The 16181-nt window shown below is 47.3% G+C and overlaps 1 protein-coding gene across 2 annotated transcripts in view; it reads right to left on the reverse strand.

The window, feature by feature from the left end:
• cald1a (caldesmon 1a) overlaps positions 1-16181 on the reverse strand; it is a 38657-nt gene that overhangs the window by 17220 nt on the left and 5256 nt on the right. Inside the window, exon 1 of one of the 2 annotated variants that reach the window (XM_019883043.1) lies at positions 3399-3486. The exons of the other annotated variant lie outside the window; for it this stretch is intronic. The gene's annotated coding sequence lies outside the window, so the exon portion shown is untranslated. Of the gene's footprint in view, positions 1-3398; positions 3487-16181 lie in introns of those variants that run through there. 2 annotated transcript variants of the gene reach the window in all.

A 16181-nucleotide genomic window follows, 5' to 3' on the forward strand; every position in this document is an offset into this window, starting at 1 on the left:
GGCTATGCACCTCCCCTCTCGCGTGCGGGCGCTCGGCAGCGCGAAGACATTTACGGCGGCGGGCTTGGGGGATCCGAGCTGCCGCAGATGAGCATTCATGTACTCACTGGAGGTTTTCGGGCGGCGCGGCCAAGATATTTCCTACTTTCCATATCTGCCTGCACCTCTCAGGGCTTCATTTGTCATCGGGCTTTCTCCGCCTTCCACTCAAAGGACGACCTATCCAGGCGGGCCGGATGATATATTGGCTTATTTGACTGCGCCTTGTCCGATACACGATTCGCCTACGCATGTTGGGCAAATATCGATTTGAAGCAGGGCTCCGCGCCGCCTTCAAATTGTCCCCATTGCGGCTAAAATTAAGTCAATTCTGCGCGACGAGTAAAGTTGAGAATTTTTTTGAAATTACACAGGATTTTTTTTTTTGTTGATGACAATCTTCGGCTCGGCAACGCGGTTTTACTTATACGATGAGAATACAGCAAAAATAATAATCCAGAATATACAGTCAGGGGCATTTTTTTCCCCCCTTCGGTGTGTCCTGGCACTGACGACCGAAGCTTATCCTTTAACTGCTCACTATTACGCAGAGAAAATATGAAGGGGCACTTGGATTTTTTTTTTTTTTTTTGTAATGATAGCCCGGATAATATTGCGCACACAGGGGATTACACACATTCCCTCTTCTCCAAACGTCTGCATATGAGCGCCACGGCGTGAAAATCAAGCACAATGTCTTCTGTTGTCAACGCCGCGGCGAGGCGGCCAAACGCAACAACGGCTCGGCTCGATCTCAATACCATCTGCTTCCTGCTCGCAAACTTCCACGCGTCCCAAATAGAGCGCCTTCGACCCCGGCGAGAGCGCATCTCGTCGGCCCGCTGCCGGTGTTCCCGCGTCACGTGACATCAAACAGGACCGAACGGGGAAAGGGAACGAAATGCACTGACTGGGGGCTGTCTTTTGGGGTTGACTGCTGACCTGACCGCACACACCGAAATCGCCCGAAACTACCCCGACTAATCCAGCAGCAACGAGGGAAAAACGAGAAGGCGGAGAGATGTAAAGTTTCCATCTGCGGAGGAAAAATGAGACTCCTGCATTCCCAGACTATGTTTCATATTGTATAAGGCCTGGCAGTGTGAAAGTGAATCACACACACACACACACACACACACACACACACACACACACACACACACACACACACAAAGAGACTCCTACGCACACTTGAAAGCGAAAAAAGCTCAACGGAATACCTCGGATGCATTGCACGTTTTGTGGACGACAGGCTGCGTGATGCGCCAGCGGGATGAACGGTGCACACGCGTCACAGTTGTATCGGTCAGGCGAAAGATTGCAGCTAAGCGTCAATACTTTGTTGACAATTCATTGCCAAATGAATGCATACATTAATACCAACCATCAGGATCGGGGTGATGCTGGCCTTATTATCAAGTTATCGGGTACTCATGCAGGCCGCCGATACTGGTCACCGATACTCAAGGCAAAGAAATAAAAACATTCAAAATGAACACTCAATAATTGTTTCGGTCTGAAAAAAAAAAAAGTGGCATCCAACATCCCGAATCAGCATGTGCATGTGGGGTGCAGATGTTTCTGTCCACTAGGGGTCGCCATCCACACATTAGGCAGTAACTATGACGACGAATGAGTGTACAGTACGCATTTAAGGTCTGGTGAGCGATGTGGAAGTGAGATCACTAGAAAGTGCATCTGACAACACTTCATTGGCATTAACTGGAAAACATTGGCTAGTTTGCAACCAGGTGACTAATGGCCCAAAATGTTGGAAAAATTCAACCGAAACAGCTCGTACCGTCATTATCTTCCTCGTGACAGATGCCTTGTGTTTGGAAAGCAAAGTGCAACTTGATTGATACCAAAAGAATCTCGAGGCCTCCGTTTTGCAATCTTTTGTTTGATTTTCCGCTCAACTGACTGCAACCGGCGCACGCTGTCACGCGCCGCTCATTCCATCATTTTCTCTTGTCAGATCGTTTGGGTGCGTGAGTGAGGACATGCTCTTGTGAAACATCTGAAAAGGCAGCTCAAAACACCTGCGCCGGCTTCGACCGACTCTTTATAGGTTTTCCGACGGCGCGCTTGGAGCAAAGTCACACTCAAATTGCAGTACAAACAGTGCGCCAACGCAGCATGTCCATCACGCCCCGCCCCCCGATGCCATTCTCCAACAGAACATTTAAAATACAAATATTTGGCCCTTAAAAAAAAATCTAATTAATCCCAGCTGCTGCTCGTCTCACAATGAAGCGCCACGGGAAAGCGGCCAGGATGATAAATCCCAAAGGTCAACTGCTAATCCAATTCCCCAAAATAAAGTGCAGCCAAAAAGAGAGCAAACGGCTTTTAAACTTGTGTTTACGTTTCAAATACTTTTTTTTTTTTTTCTCGAAAGGAGGGACATTTGCATGACAAGCTGGATTCCATTGGCTCATATCATCTAAAGTGCCAACTTTGGACTTTTTATAAGCATGCTGCATCCTGCTAAACTGCAAAGCGAAAAGGCATCCAAATCCCTCACAAACTCAGCAGGTTTGTAATGCACGAAAAGACGAGTGCTCTGCTGCTGCTGCTGCTGCTCGTCCATATGACCAAATATGGAAGGAAAAAAAATGCTGCCTTTCCCGGAACCAAACTGGGAAAAAGGGAAAAAAAAAAAAGAAAAAGTTTTCTCGCTTGCTGTGTGCATAGCGCGATAGCAGCGCCCTCACACTCAACGTTACAGTGGCTGGACTTGGCTCCCACTCAATGCTTGCGTGACTGATGGGCACGCTGGAGCCACTGGGACACACACGCACACGCGCGACACCGCTAACGCGCCGATTATTTCACCGCGCAGACGTTTCATCGGGAAAACTCCCGGTAGGCTACATTCCAACCCCCTCAAAAAAAAGGCCAAAGTCATCCGCTTAAGTTCGAAACATGACTGCGGACACTTCACAAAGAAGCGTGGATCCAATTAGCTGGGATGCCTGCCGGTGATGCAACCACACAACAAAGCGAGAATAAATCAAATGTTTTCCATGTTCCAACATGGTATTCTGTTGATTCTCATCATACGCAACACAGAATCATCCTGAAAGGGGAGGCGGGGGAAGCTGCGCTCAAGCCAAAAGTGCCCCCTCGACACCTCTTCGTATGAATTTCATGTTCAAATAATTAGCATTAAAAAAAAGTGAATTTACACTTCAAATAACATGTACATAAACACATGTTGAAAAATGTTTACAGCGGTATTGAGATCAACATCCTGTTCGGGGGTGTAATAATTCAAGAGACCTCGATCTCAGGGACTACATATAATATAACTTCGAACTTAACTTGACGTCAACGTTTGAATTTCTGCCGTCTACCTGTCTGTGGGTCTTCCCCGCACGTTGGGTCTCGGGGTTGCAAGCTGTTGCTTGAACACTTGAAGCTCAGTGGCCAGCACCCTCTGGGAACATCGTGTTTGAAGCATCACAATGGCGAGGTATGGGCTGTTAATCAATGGTGGCGTCGTCTTGGTCTCGTGATGTCACAAAGTCAGCGGCATGATGAGGGGGACTGTATGTATGTATGTGTGTATGTGTGTGTGTGTGTGTACATATATAGTTTTTTTTTTTAAGTTGGGGCTCGTCTCAATACACCAACATTAACATGGAGTTCAAAACTGCTAATATTAGCAGCAGTAGTAAAAAGAAAAGAAAACAAAACAAAAAAAACACATCAATTTTCAAGCTATTGTCGTTTTGGACACCTGCCTTGTGTCGGAACAAATGAGACGCTGCCAGGAATCTGCGTCTCCTCAATGGGACATTAATCTGCTAGTCGTGAGCGGGCCACGGATGGCGGTCTAAGCAGGCACTGATATATGGTCGGTTTTAAACCGAGCGCTGCTACTGCCAATGGACGATGGGAGTTGATCCAGCTGACGACAACATAAAGCCGAATCCAATGGAAAAAAAAGATTCAAAAGCGAGTGGAACCCAAGCGACCTCCGCTCAGGGCGAAAAACGAAACTCTGAGGGCTGTATGTTTTTGTCTCATAACCAGGCAACTCAAAAGTATCCCGAGAATGAACAGAAGCCACAAAGACGGCAAAAAAAGAGCTCACATGAAAATGAGTCTGTGGGTACTTTGGAGACACGCTGGAAAAGTGAAAATTCTGGCATTTGTGACGCAGTTTCCTGCAACAGCCACATTTTAGTCACATTGGACGACCCGGGAAAAAAAAAAAAAAAAAGGGACACCGGCAGCCAGATGATTTATCTTGCAGGGTCAAACCACACAGAGAGAACATCCTCCCATCGTACCTTACATGGAAACATACATGAGACTCCGAAGCATGACGCAAGGCGCCACACACACTGCAAGCCAATTGCAAAAATGACAGCGAAGCGCAAACCCGCAAAGGAGAAAAAAAAAAAAAAAGTCATTTGCACGGAGAACATATTTGTTTAAATCCCTCCAAAAATGTCATCAATCTTTATTTCTCTCGTCTCGTTTGAACACACGTCACTAAATCACACGGTGGAATGTCATCCCCCCACCCCACCACCATTTTTTTTTTGTGCTGCGAGGCTGCTCTTCAAGGGTATTACATGACAAGGTATTTTTCAAAATAAGGGGCCGCATTCCTTGAGAGAGATAGCAGGGGATTAAGGGGCGGTGGCGGCGAGCAAGACGACTGGACCGAGAGGCTCTATTACTCACAGTGGACGCCGAGAGTGGATCCCATGACGCTGTTTGGAGTTAAGATGGAGAATAATGATGTCACTAAATAAGAGTGACAAACGGGTGTTCGGTTTCATTCTCTCTCCAACGTACATTGCGCTGCTTATTGCGGCGTGTACGCCTCTGCCACCTAGGGGGCAGTAGAAGACACACGTACGGACGGATATACAGGAGACCCAGCTCCTCTGGGCTTCTCAGTACGGCAGTAATAGTACAGTCGAAGACACGTACGGATATACAGGAGACCCAGCTCCTCTGGGCTTCTCAGTACGGCAGTAATAGTACAGTAGAAGACACATGTACGGATATACAGGAGACCCAGCTCTTTTCGGCTTCTCGGTACGGCAGTAATACTATTCCCTTTGCAGAGGATAAAAAATATTTATGCCTGTGAGCATTGTGACATCATCTCTGTGACACACACACACACACACACACACACACACACACACACACACACACACACACACACACACACACACACACACACACACACATTTTTAGAGGGGTTTATCTGCAATAAAAGTATGTATAATTGAACTGCAATCAGCAGGGATCTCGTACAATAATGGGATTAAAAAAAAAAAAAATGGCACCACACTTCACCGCCGCATCCCTCATTTGTGTCCTGACCCGTGATGCATGCCATTCCCATCTATTCCCGTCATAGCACAATAGACACTATCTAGCGAAAACAGCGCGCGGCCCCAAAATGAATTGAATGGGCCGCCAAGTTCTTTGAATGACATTGAACTGCACCGAACTACGTGACTTGGGTGCCGGACAAGAGGGAGCAGTCAAACTGCCGGCGGCACACGAGGGCAACAAGAGACGCCCGTAGGAAAAGTGACGCCGCGAATGGGAATACTGCACGAGTCAGCAGAACATTCTGGGGTGTGAAGCCATCGCTTTCCAAGTACGGCTCAGCCGCCCAGAGAGAAGCAAAACTGACACACCTTGGTTGAAACGGCACATCCGGTTTGTCTTAGAGAAGAGCGCTCCCTTCGCCGTCCAGAAAACACATTCCAGGCGTGTCATCGGCAGCATCTTTTGCGCATGGCTCCGCTTTGCTCTTATTAGAACGCCAGGTCGCCAAACAGTGGTCGGCGAGAGCGGTCCCTCCGCGTCAAGGTTCTGTAATTGCCGAGTATTCACATGTCACCTGATACCGCAGGTGTGTTTTTGCCCACTCATTGTTCCCGACACTTTAGCGGACAAAGCGACCACCGGTGCAAGGGCTGCAGACCCTCACATCAGCCCCGCTGTTCACATTTATGGGTGGGAATTCCATTCGAAATAACAAAGCTCCCTTTCTCTGCCTTTTGTTTCTTTCAACGGCACCGCCTGTCTCGATAACTCGGGGAGGCCGCCGAGTTCATCTCATTCAACGGCAAATTGAAACACGTCACGCAGCTTCACCGGGGCCATTTCTTCCCTTAACACTTTTTCGACGCCGGTCTATTAGGACCGCGGAATGCCCAATCATCTTTCAATTCCATTAGCATGATGTGGTATTTACCATTAAATCGAGGATAAAATTCAGCGTTCGAGGCTAATATATGTGTGGTATTTAAGCCGCCTAATTCCTAAATTTATTGGAATAACACGTATCTCAGACAGCCATGAAATTGTAAATAATTGAGCGGCGCTCTTTGGAGCCTGCTCGCTCCGCCGAGGTGGTTGCCCGCCGCTTTTTTTAGCGGATGGCAGAACTGGAAATGAGATTTGGTTCACAAAGCAGCAGAGCTAAAGGGGAATAAATCCCAAAGTGCAGTTCTCCACCCCCTTCGGGCGACGGTCCACGGGGGGTTCGGCCAGCTCGAAACCGCCGCCTCCACCTGGGTCACTTTTGCTCTCAAAAATACACGGCTGCTGTCTTCAGAAAGCTGGGCTGTGTTGTACGTCTCTCGGTTCCCACCGTGCCGATGGCTAGGATTTCTCAAAGTCACGTTTTTATGATTATTTTATTTTATAGTCGCAACCGGTCTTATCTGCAACAGCCAATCACGGCGCTCCTGAAAAATAAGGTTCGGTCGTCATGTTTGCATGCAAGAGTCCTGCGCATTTTGGCCCATCTGCGGGTATTTTTTTCAGTCAAGCCAATAAAGCTCGATAGTGGGATTTTTTTTTGGAGCTGATACCATTCGAGACGGAGCTATTACACGGTGACTTGGGAGGAAGGTCCTTGCGATCTTGGCTCGACTTTGACACACTCATCTGTTTTGAATCTCCTTTGCGTGACATGTGGCATCTTTAATCTGAGGAGAAGGAGCCACTCGTCTAAACGGGGTGGCTAATTAATCCTTGCTGCTCTTCTGTTGAGACGTCATGCTCAATTTGTGTACAGGAGCTACGTCCCGGCTAAACGCGCCCTGACCTCGTTCAGCTGTTGTTCCTGAAGCGCTCATTGTTGATGGAAGCTCGCTACAGATTAGGTCCGCATTGTGATTTGTTCATCGCAGAATTCCTCTTTTGTTCTTTTCAAAACAACAACAACAAAAAAAAAACAAAAAAACAGTGCATTTGAGCAGATGTTGTGCAATGCATCTCGTTTGTTGGAAATTGGAGCGGACAGAAGCGTTCAAGCCCAACCAGCCAGCCAGCAGGTTCAATCAACTACAGCCGGGCACCTCATATGAATCAGCCCTTCGTTTAATAAGGACCATTTGGCTGTCACCTCGCCGGCTATCGAGCCGCTCTATTACAGTGCGGCCCCTCCGGTCGCGGGCTGGGGTTATTCAATAAAACCTGACTGAGTGTTTCTTCCAATCACCCCTGGCAGGGCGCTGATGAGGTAAAGAGATCTCCCATGCCAACCTCGCCCTTTTGCGCAGCGCCGTCTGATTAAAATGGTTTTCCAAAGCCATATTTCTGCTCTCCCCGGTGCCCTTGCCAGACACCGGAATAGAATGCGGGGAGACAAAATACGAACGGCCCAATAGAGGGTGAAATTCATCCACCAAAACCACAAGAGCTCATGTGAACAGGATAGGATCCGGCCTGAATTTCCCGCATCCTCAATTTAGCAGTCGGATGGCCATCATCGATTCGATGCGTGATGGCCATTTGGCTGCTCCCGATGGTCCGTTCCGCGTTTTCTGCCTCGTGGAACGTTTTGATTCCGTGACCTTTGGGGCAGGTCGTCTTCCTTTTGCTGTCCTCCGCCTCGCACTTTTTGATTTTCAGTGAATACTCTAATCAGCTTCTCCATGTCGGCAAGGCTACTCGCACTTCGGTCCCACTCGTTTGAAATGAAAACTGTGAACTGCTTCGTCGAGCTGGACTGCAATGTGGAAACGGGGCGCTGGTATCCGTGTCTCAAAAGACCGCGGAAGGGAACGCTGGAGGCCTGCCCGAAAACACTCTCCCCATTTGTTTGGGGTGCTGATGGAAGACTGGCTCCCGCGTTTGATCTTCCGTCTTAATCACTTCCACCGACAACTTCGTCTCAAGAGGGCAGCAGCACGTGAAGTGGAACGTCATGGCAACGCTGGAGCGTCGCCACCCTCATCGGTAAAGCGTTCCTGAGCGATCCTCGGAGGCTCCTATGCAAATCTGGGCCAGTATGCTTCTGATTAGGAGGCGCGCAAGACGACACTCTATAAATGTGCTCTTAAAACAATTCGCGCTCCTCCCGACTGCAACTCTGCACGGCTCTGCTGCTGCCTTACATGCCCCGGACACCAGGAAGTCGATCCATTCCTTCTCCTGTAAGGCCTTAAGAAACAAAAACGGGACTGACAATTTCTACCGACAGATATTCACGTTCCGGAGTGGTGTCGGTCTAATCATAGGAACGTCATCAAGCACCAAAAGCAACACCCAACGGTCACTCGAGAGCCTCTTAGCATCCTGATTGCGGTAACGGGCTCTTCCCGAGAGTTTAAGAAAACATGATAACGTGGACAAATCCATCGTGATATCGTCATATTTGTTTACGTTGGTGAAACAAAGCCAAAGCGAAAAAGAGAACCCCAAAAATGCTCTCATTTTTTTTTTTCTTGGGAAGTTCTTCCAAGGTACACACGCCGATTTTGAAGTCGGCTCCATTTAAGGACAAGGTGATTGTTTTTATGTGTATGATGTCACTCCTCACACGTCAAGTATGGCGGGCGTCCAACATGTCGTTCACACTCGCCAAGCCAACACACAGACACACACACACACACACGCATCTAACCTCCGTATAAACCACCAGCATAAATCCAGCAAGCCTATTAGCGACCCGCACACTGGCCTGTCTGTCCCTCACCCCTCCAGCACTCTTGTCTTTGTGCAACTCCGAGCGGTTAACCTTGCTCGCTGTGTAAACACATGACCTCACTGATCATGTGTTTACACTCCAAGGTATTTTTCACACACACACACACACACACACACACACACACACACACACACACACACACACACACACACACACACATATCCCTGAGATTTACCTCACCCTATTACCTCCACGCTCCTTTAACTCCCCATCGAGCCTAAAATACGGGCTTTTAAAACAGAAGAGTGGACATGCTTGCGGGTATTTTTTTCAGTCAAGCCAATAAAGCTCGATCGTGGGATTTTTTTTTTGGAGCTGATACCATTCGAGACGGAGCTATTACACGGTGACTTGGGAGGAAGGTCCTTGCGATCTTGGCTCGACTTTGACACACTCATCTGTTTTGAATCTCCTTTGCGTGACATGTGGCATCTTTAATCTGAGGAGAAGGAGCCACTCGTCTAAACGGGGTGGCTAATTAATCCTTGCTGCTCTTCTGTTGAGACGTCATGCTCAATTTGTGTACAGGAGCTACGTCCCGGCTAAACGCGCCCTGACCTCGTTCAGCTGTTGTTCCTGAAGCGCTCATTGTTGATGGAAGCTCGCTACAGATTAGGTCCGCATTGTGATTTGTTCATCGCAGAATTCCTCTTTTGTTCTTTTCAAAACAACAACAACAAAAAAAAAACAAAAAAACAGTGCATTTGAGCAGATGTTGTGCAATGCATCTCGTTTGTTGGAAATTGGAGCGGACAGAAGCGTTCAAGCCCAACCAGCCAGCCAGCAGGTTCAATCAACTACAGCCGGGCACCTCATATGAATCAGCCCTTCGTTTAATAAGGACCATTTGGCTGTCACCTCGCCGGCTATCGAGCCGCTCTATTACAGTGCGGCCCCTCCGGTCGCGGGCTGGGGTTATTCAATAAAACCTGACTGAGTGTTTCTTCCAATCACCCCTGGCAGGGCGCTGATGAGGTAAAGAGATCTCCCATGCCAACCTCGCCCTTTTGCGCAGCGCCGTCTGATTAAAATGGTTTTCCAAAGCCATATTTCTGCTCTCCCCGGTGCCCTTGCCAGACACCGGAATAGAATGCGGGGAGACAAAATACGAACGGCCCAATAGAGGGTGAAATTCATCCACCAAAACCACAAGAGCTCATGTGAACAGGATAGGATCCGGCCTGAATTTCCCGCATCCTCAATTTAGCAGTCGGATGGCCATCATCGATTCGATGCGTGATGGCCATTTGGCTGCTCCCGATGGTCCGTTCCGCGTTTTCTGCCTCGTGGAACGTTTTGATTCCGTGACCTTTGGGGCAGGTCGTCTTCCTTTTGCTGTCCTCCGCCTCGCACTTTTTGATTTTCAGTGAATACTCTAATCAGCTTCTCCATGTCGGCAAGGCTACTCGCACTTCGGTCCCACTCGTTTGAAATGAAAACTGTGAACTGCTTCGTCGAGCTGGACTGCAATGTGGAAACGGGGCGCTGGTATCCGTGTCTCAAAAGACCGCGGAAGGGAACGCTGGAGGCCTGCCCGAAAACACTCTCCCCATTTGTTTGGGGTGCTGATGGAAGACTGGCTCCCGCGTTTGATCTTCCGTCTTAATCACTTCCACCGACAACTTCGTCTCAAGAGGGCAGCAGCACGTGAAGTGGAACGTCATGGCAACGCTGGAGCGTCGCCACCCTCATCGGTAAAGCGTTCCTGAGCGATCCTCGGAGGCTCCTATGCAAATCTGGGCCAGTATGCTTCTGATTAGGAGGCGCGCAAGACGACACTCTATAAATGTGCTCTTAAAACAATTCGCGCTCCTCCCGACTGCAACTCTGCACGGCTCTGCTGCTGCCTTACATGCCCCGGACACCAGGAAGTCGATCCATTCCTTCTCCTGTAAGGCCTTAAGAAACAAAAACGGGACTGACAATTTCTACCGACAGATATTCACGTTCCGGAGTGGTGTCGGTCTAATCATAGGAACGTCATCAAGCACCAAAAGCAACACCCAACGGTCACTCGAGAGCCTCTTAGCATCCTGATTGCGGTAACGGGCTCTTCCCGAGAGTTTAAGAAAACATGATAACGTGGACAAATCCATCGTGATATCGTCATATTTGTTTACGTTGGTGAAACAAAGCCAAAGCGAAAAAGAGAACCCCAAAAATGCTCTCATTTTTTTTTTTCTTGGGAAGTTCTTCCAAGGTACACACGCCGATTTTGAAGTCGGCTCCATTTAAGGACAAGGTGATTGTTTTTATGTGTATGATGTCACTCCTCACACGTCAAGTATGGCGGGCGTCCAACATGTCGTTCACACTCGCCAAGCCAACACACAGACACACACACACACACACGCATCTAACCTCCGTATAAACCACCAGCATAAATCCAGCAAGCCTATTAGCGACCCGCACACTGGCCTGTCTGTCCCTCACCCCTCCAGCACTCTTGTCTTTGTGCAACTCCGAGCGGTTAACCTTGCTCGCTGTGTAAACACATGACCTCACTGATCATGTGTTTACACTCCAAGGTATTTTTCACACACACACACACACACACACACACACACACACACACACACACACACACACACACACACACACATATCCCTGAGATTTACCTCACCCTATTACCTCCACGCTCCTTTAACTCCCCATCGAGCCTAAAATACGGGCTTTTAAAACAGAAGAGTGGACAGGCTCCTGATAGGCCAAGCGTGTTTGGTTTAGGGAGGCTGAATGGAGGAGGGGGCGGGGGGGGGGTACTGGGAAACTCATGGAAGTATCGACATACAGAATGAGTTGCCGATACGTTTTTCTCAACTCCTTGAATGCCATCAACATCATAGCGAGTTTTTTATTTTTTCCATGGGAATGGGCACAGAAACGTCTGGGCCAACACTGGTTTGATCATTAAGCTGGGGAGGTAAAGGGGGGAAAAAAAACAAACCTAACTGTGGCCAGTGTCTGGCAGCCTTGGATGAGGTCACCTTGTATCAAAACAACGTGGGCACTTGTGAACATGGCGGATGTCTGTGAATCCAACCTGTGGTCGGTCACATTAAATCTACTGCGAAAGTGCCACAAAAGAAGGAAAAGATGAGATATTATTCAACTTTGAAGTAGAAAGGATGACGTCATGTAAAGACAAACATGCATGGCACGACGTATACACAAACACGCACACGCTACCAAATACTACTACCACTAATTGCGTGAAAATAGTTTTTTTTTCTGTGTTTTTGTTCCAAAATAGGTGATTTGGGTGAAACCAACCTATTTTCTACTGCTGATTACGACAAAAACTGTATTAAGGTCTTTGCACAACATAATCTTGATGAGTCAGTATACTCTCAATTGGCCGGCACCCACTGAGTTCTCTTTTTGTAAAACGGCCGGGAGTGAAAGAGTGAAGTCAAGTACGCGAATTTAAAACACAAAAGGGTGTAACGGCGGCGAAGGTGAGGAATGGAGGGGGAGCCGAGGTTTCTTCCACAGAGCGGGGCCGTGCACGTCCGCGGTCCCGCCGGGAGGACAAAAGGAAAGCACGAGTCCAATCAGATCTAGCAGAGACATTTCCTGTGCTTGTTTTATCAGATGAGAAGAAGCCCAAAGGCAAAATGCTCCTGTCGAAAATTTTGCACATTTCTCCCCAAAAAGCTGCTTTGGGGAATGAACACACACCATGGCGGGATGACATCACAAGGGCCGCTTTGGTGAATTGACCTCGCTCCCACTCAATCAATCATCCGCAAAAACGCTCTGACATGTGCTGAAGAAAGCGTTTCACCTTTTGAGAAACAAAGCGCTGCTGCCTTGATAAAAAAAAAAAAAAATCAGCACCTCCTAAAAAGAAATCAAGAAAAGCATTACAAATGTCTCGTTTCACCGCTTGCAAACTTCTGACGGAGCTTGGCATCTGGCGGCGAGCAGACGGCGGGCTAACGCGCCAATTACCAACGCTGCTTATTAGGCAATGGGGCTCGGCGTGATCGCGCTTTGAAGGCAGGGGAAAAAAAAAAAAAAAACGCCAAAAGGTTGATATCAAAGATGATTGGTTCAATCGTAAAAACAAAAGTTGCAGCTGATTTCGTGAGGCGTTTCTTCAGGATGGGAAACGTTCCATCAAATGTCAGTTTTGCGCCAACTCTGCTGCAACGGGCCACCGCTCGGCTGGACAAAAGACGGGGACTAAAATGAGTCGGCATTCTCCTTCAGCCGGGACAGCACGAGTCCAATTGTAGAAAAAAATGTCACATTATCCAACGTCAGCGTGGCTGCATCGTGACGGAAAAAAAACAAAAAGAAAGCAAAATTACGCTGGGGGGGGGGGGGAATCTCATGGCAAGGGAAGGGCGCTTAAAATCTCAAGTAACACGATTTACACATCACAAACATCTGCAAAGCTCTTCGGGTGTATTTTCCAACGGCCTAACTAAACACCGTCTAACGTTTCAGGCCCTCGTGCGATTTCACTAGCAATTAGGCAGCGCGAGCACTTTCAACTTGTTACCCAGAGAAGAGTTAAGATTTCTTTTTCCTATTCCCGATCCCTCTGTGGGTCCAAACTGTGTGGTTCTGGTTGCAGAGCATTCAAATTACATGATATCCAATTCACAAGACCGGGGGGGGGGGGGGGGGTTTTTAGCATTAAAAAAAAATCTCATTGCCGATCTTTTGTTCCGTAATATTGCGATTTAATATGCCATTATTTTTTTCCCCCGCAAGGTCCTCTTCTCATGCAGATTTGAACAAACAAGTGATAAATCAATCTGTATTACAATAAACAATATCAGATTTATGATGCATGTTTTGGTCACCACATTTGACCAAACAAGTGTGGCAAGAATGCCAGTCAGGAAGCGACAAATCAGATGTCAGAGATGTGACACTGACGTCAAAAGTTTTTCTTTTTTTGCAGCACATGAGGTTTGTGCAAAATGTGACTTTTTTTTCTCCAAATTTGACGTTTCAACATTTGTGCAACCTGGATTTTATGTGTTGTCATTTATAGCGAAGAAGGCGTTTCAGAAAAAAAAAAAAAAAAAATCCGCCAGTCGTTGAACCCAACCCTTAACTCATATTTTACGATTGCAATAATAAAAAAATATTATTCTAATTATAAGAACCTGATTCGAAATCAGTACAAACAAAAATCATCTGTAAAAGTTCATTTTATTTAATTTATTTTATTATTTATTTTTATTTGATTTAAAAAATGTCGTCAAAATTGCCCTGTGCACGCAAACAAATCTGTGTCTTAATCCTTTCGATTTGTTTCATTAACAATGTAAACATCTGGAATGCACTTCTAAGAGTTGTAAACAAAAACAGCAACCACGCCAACGAACCAACCGACATGAAGCAGTTTTTTTTTTCCTTCCGCAAAACTGCAGTCTAGCACTCTGCGATTTGAATTCGATTAATTGCACAGCCCTCCATTTATTACAGCGCCTCAAAATTCTCCTGAGAAACATTCGGCATCGGGAGCGGGCGAAAGGTTAAAAAGGGTCAAAGAGAGGAAAACATAGCTGACATAGTTTGACTGGTCCATAATGAGAAGAACCCGGGCTCATCGTGCTGGCACCTGCTGCGGGGGGGGGGACCGATGTATGTTTGACTAGCGCGTCTGCAAGCAGCGACTGGAAAGTGGATTTGGGAAGAACATATTGCGCATTAAAAATGTATTTTCCATCCTATTCCACTTCACTTGGCAGCCGCCGCTGCTCGCTGGCGGTAAGAAAGGGCCGATTCCTTCTTTGGAACTTGATACGCTGCCGGATTAAGGGGCTCCGCTATCAAACGTGCGTGCTGCACGTGTGGACGCATGTTGAGGATGACGTTAATGAGGCGGATGGGGGTCACCCGATCCGCCGTGTGGGTATACAGTCGATATTTTGTTAACATAGCTTGAATCAGACGGTGGAGGGAGCGTACAGTAACAGGAGGCCTTCAAGCACACACAGTCCGGAAATGCACGGCAATGTTCCCGACATCCTGCCTGCCCCCGGCCCAAACGTTAACACGGCCAAAGTCCTGTTATCACCCCGCGCAATTACCTCCGCATTTTATTTGGCCCGCCCTGTGACAATTACACATCGCTGCTGCGTGTTCGCCACATTTTACCGTAAGACATGCCAGGCGAGGCGGACCCCGTGGTGGAAGGTAAAGTCAAGCGAGGTGCAAAAGAGTTCGACTCGAACACTTTCTGTGCGAAGCCAAATGGAACACCTCGGCGGAGTGGTCGTCGCGACACATCATTAGGTACACCTGCACAAACCAGCGCGATCCAATACAACGGTTGTATCAACAACCTCCAAAAGATAACGAACGCACTGTCAGAGCGACATTAACCGGATTGATTTCGGCGGTTGGGAGTTTGCAAGCGGTGGCAAAATATTCGAAACAGCTGTCAGTATGATGCAATGCAGTTCCCGGCCACTGCAATCCAATGATAAATGCGGTATTGTGCAGTGTGCTCCTGTCGAAATCGTTTTCAAAAGGAGTCGACTGAGGTCGTAAAACTACGACACAAACGGAACACTCGAAGTGATGACTCCATTCCAAACGGCAAAAAAGACAGTTTTCCGCACTGACTCGTGGATATCCCGCTTAGCTGAATCCACAGCAACGTTTGGGATGAGGTGGCAAGCAAACTCAATCGGCAAATATACTCATCTGGTAGGGTTGAAAAACTAATCAAATTCAAATGTTATCGCTATGTAATAGAAAGCAATTTTCAAATGGCCAAATAAGTTCCGTGCTTCTCTGAGCGGTGTTGACGTGAAACGTTTTTCATCAGGAATGTTAACGAGGAGCCCCTGTAATGGAAATTGGTGTCAACTACTTTTTTTTGTGGGAAAGGGTGGAGAAAAAAGGTCTGTTTTTAAGATAGACGGGAAAAACAACTATGACCAGCAGATGGCAGCATTGGGTCTCTGTGATAAGATTACCATGTACCAATGGAACCTGAATAATGGTGGCGCTTTGGTATTCAAACATTACAGGCACCTTGTGACTGATCAAAGTGTTTGTCACGTTAAATCTAAAGCAAAATTAGTCACGAACGACCGAAAGGATGAGATTTTTTTAACATTTCTAAGTAGACGCAATGAGGTGATTTAGGTACATATATATATATATATATATATATATATAT

This window comes from Hippocampus comes, unplaced genomic scaffold (assembly GCF_001891065.2).
Source record: "Hippocampus comes isolate QL1 unplaced genomic scaffold, H_comes_QL1_v1.1 scaffold53, whole genome shotgun sequence".
Classification (NCBI taxonomy): domain Eukaryota; kingdom Metazoa; phylum Chordata; class Actinopteri; order Syngnathiformes; family Syngnathidae; genus Hippocampus; species Hippocampus comes.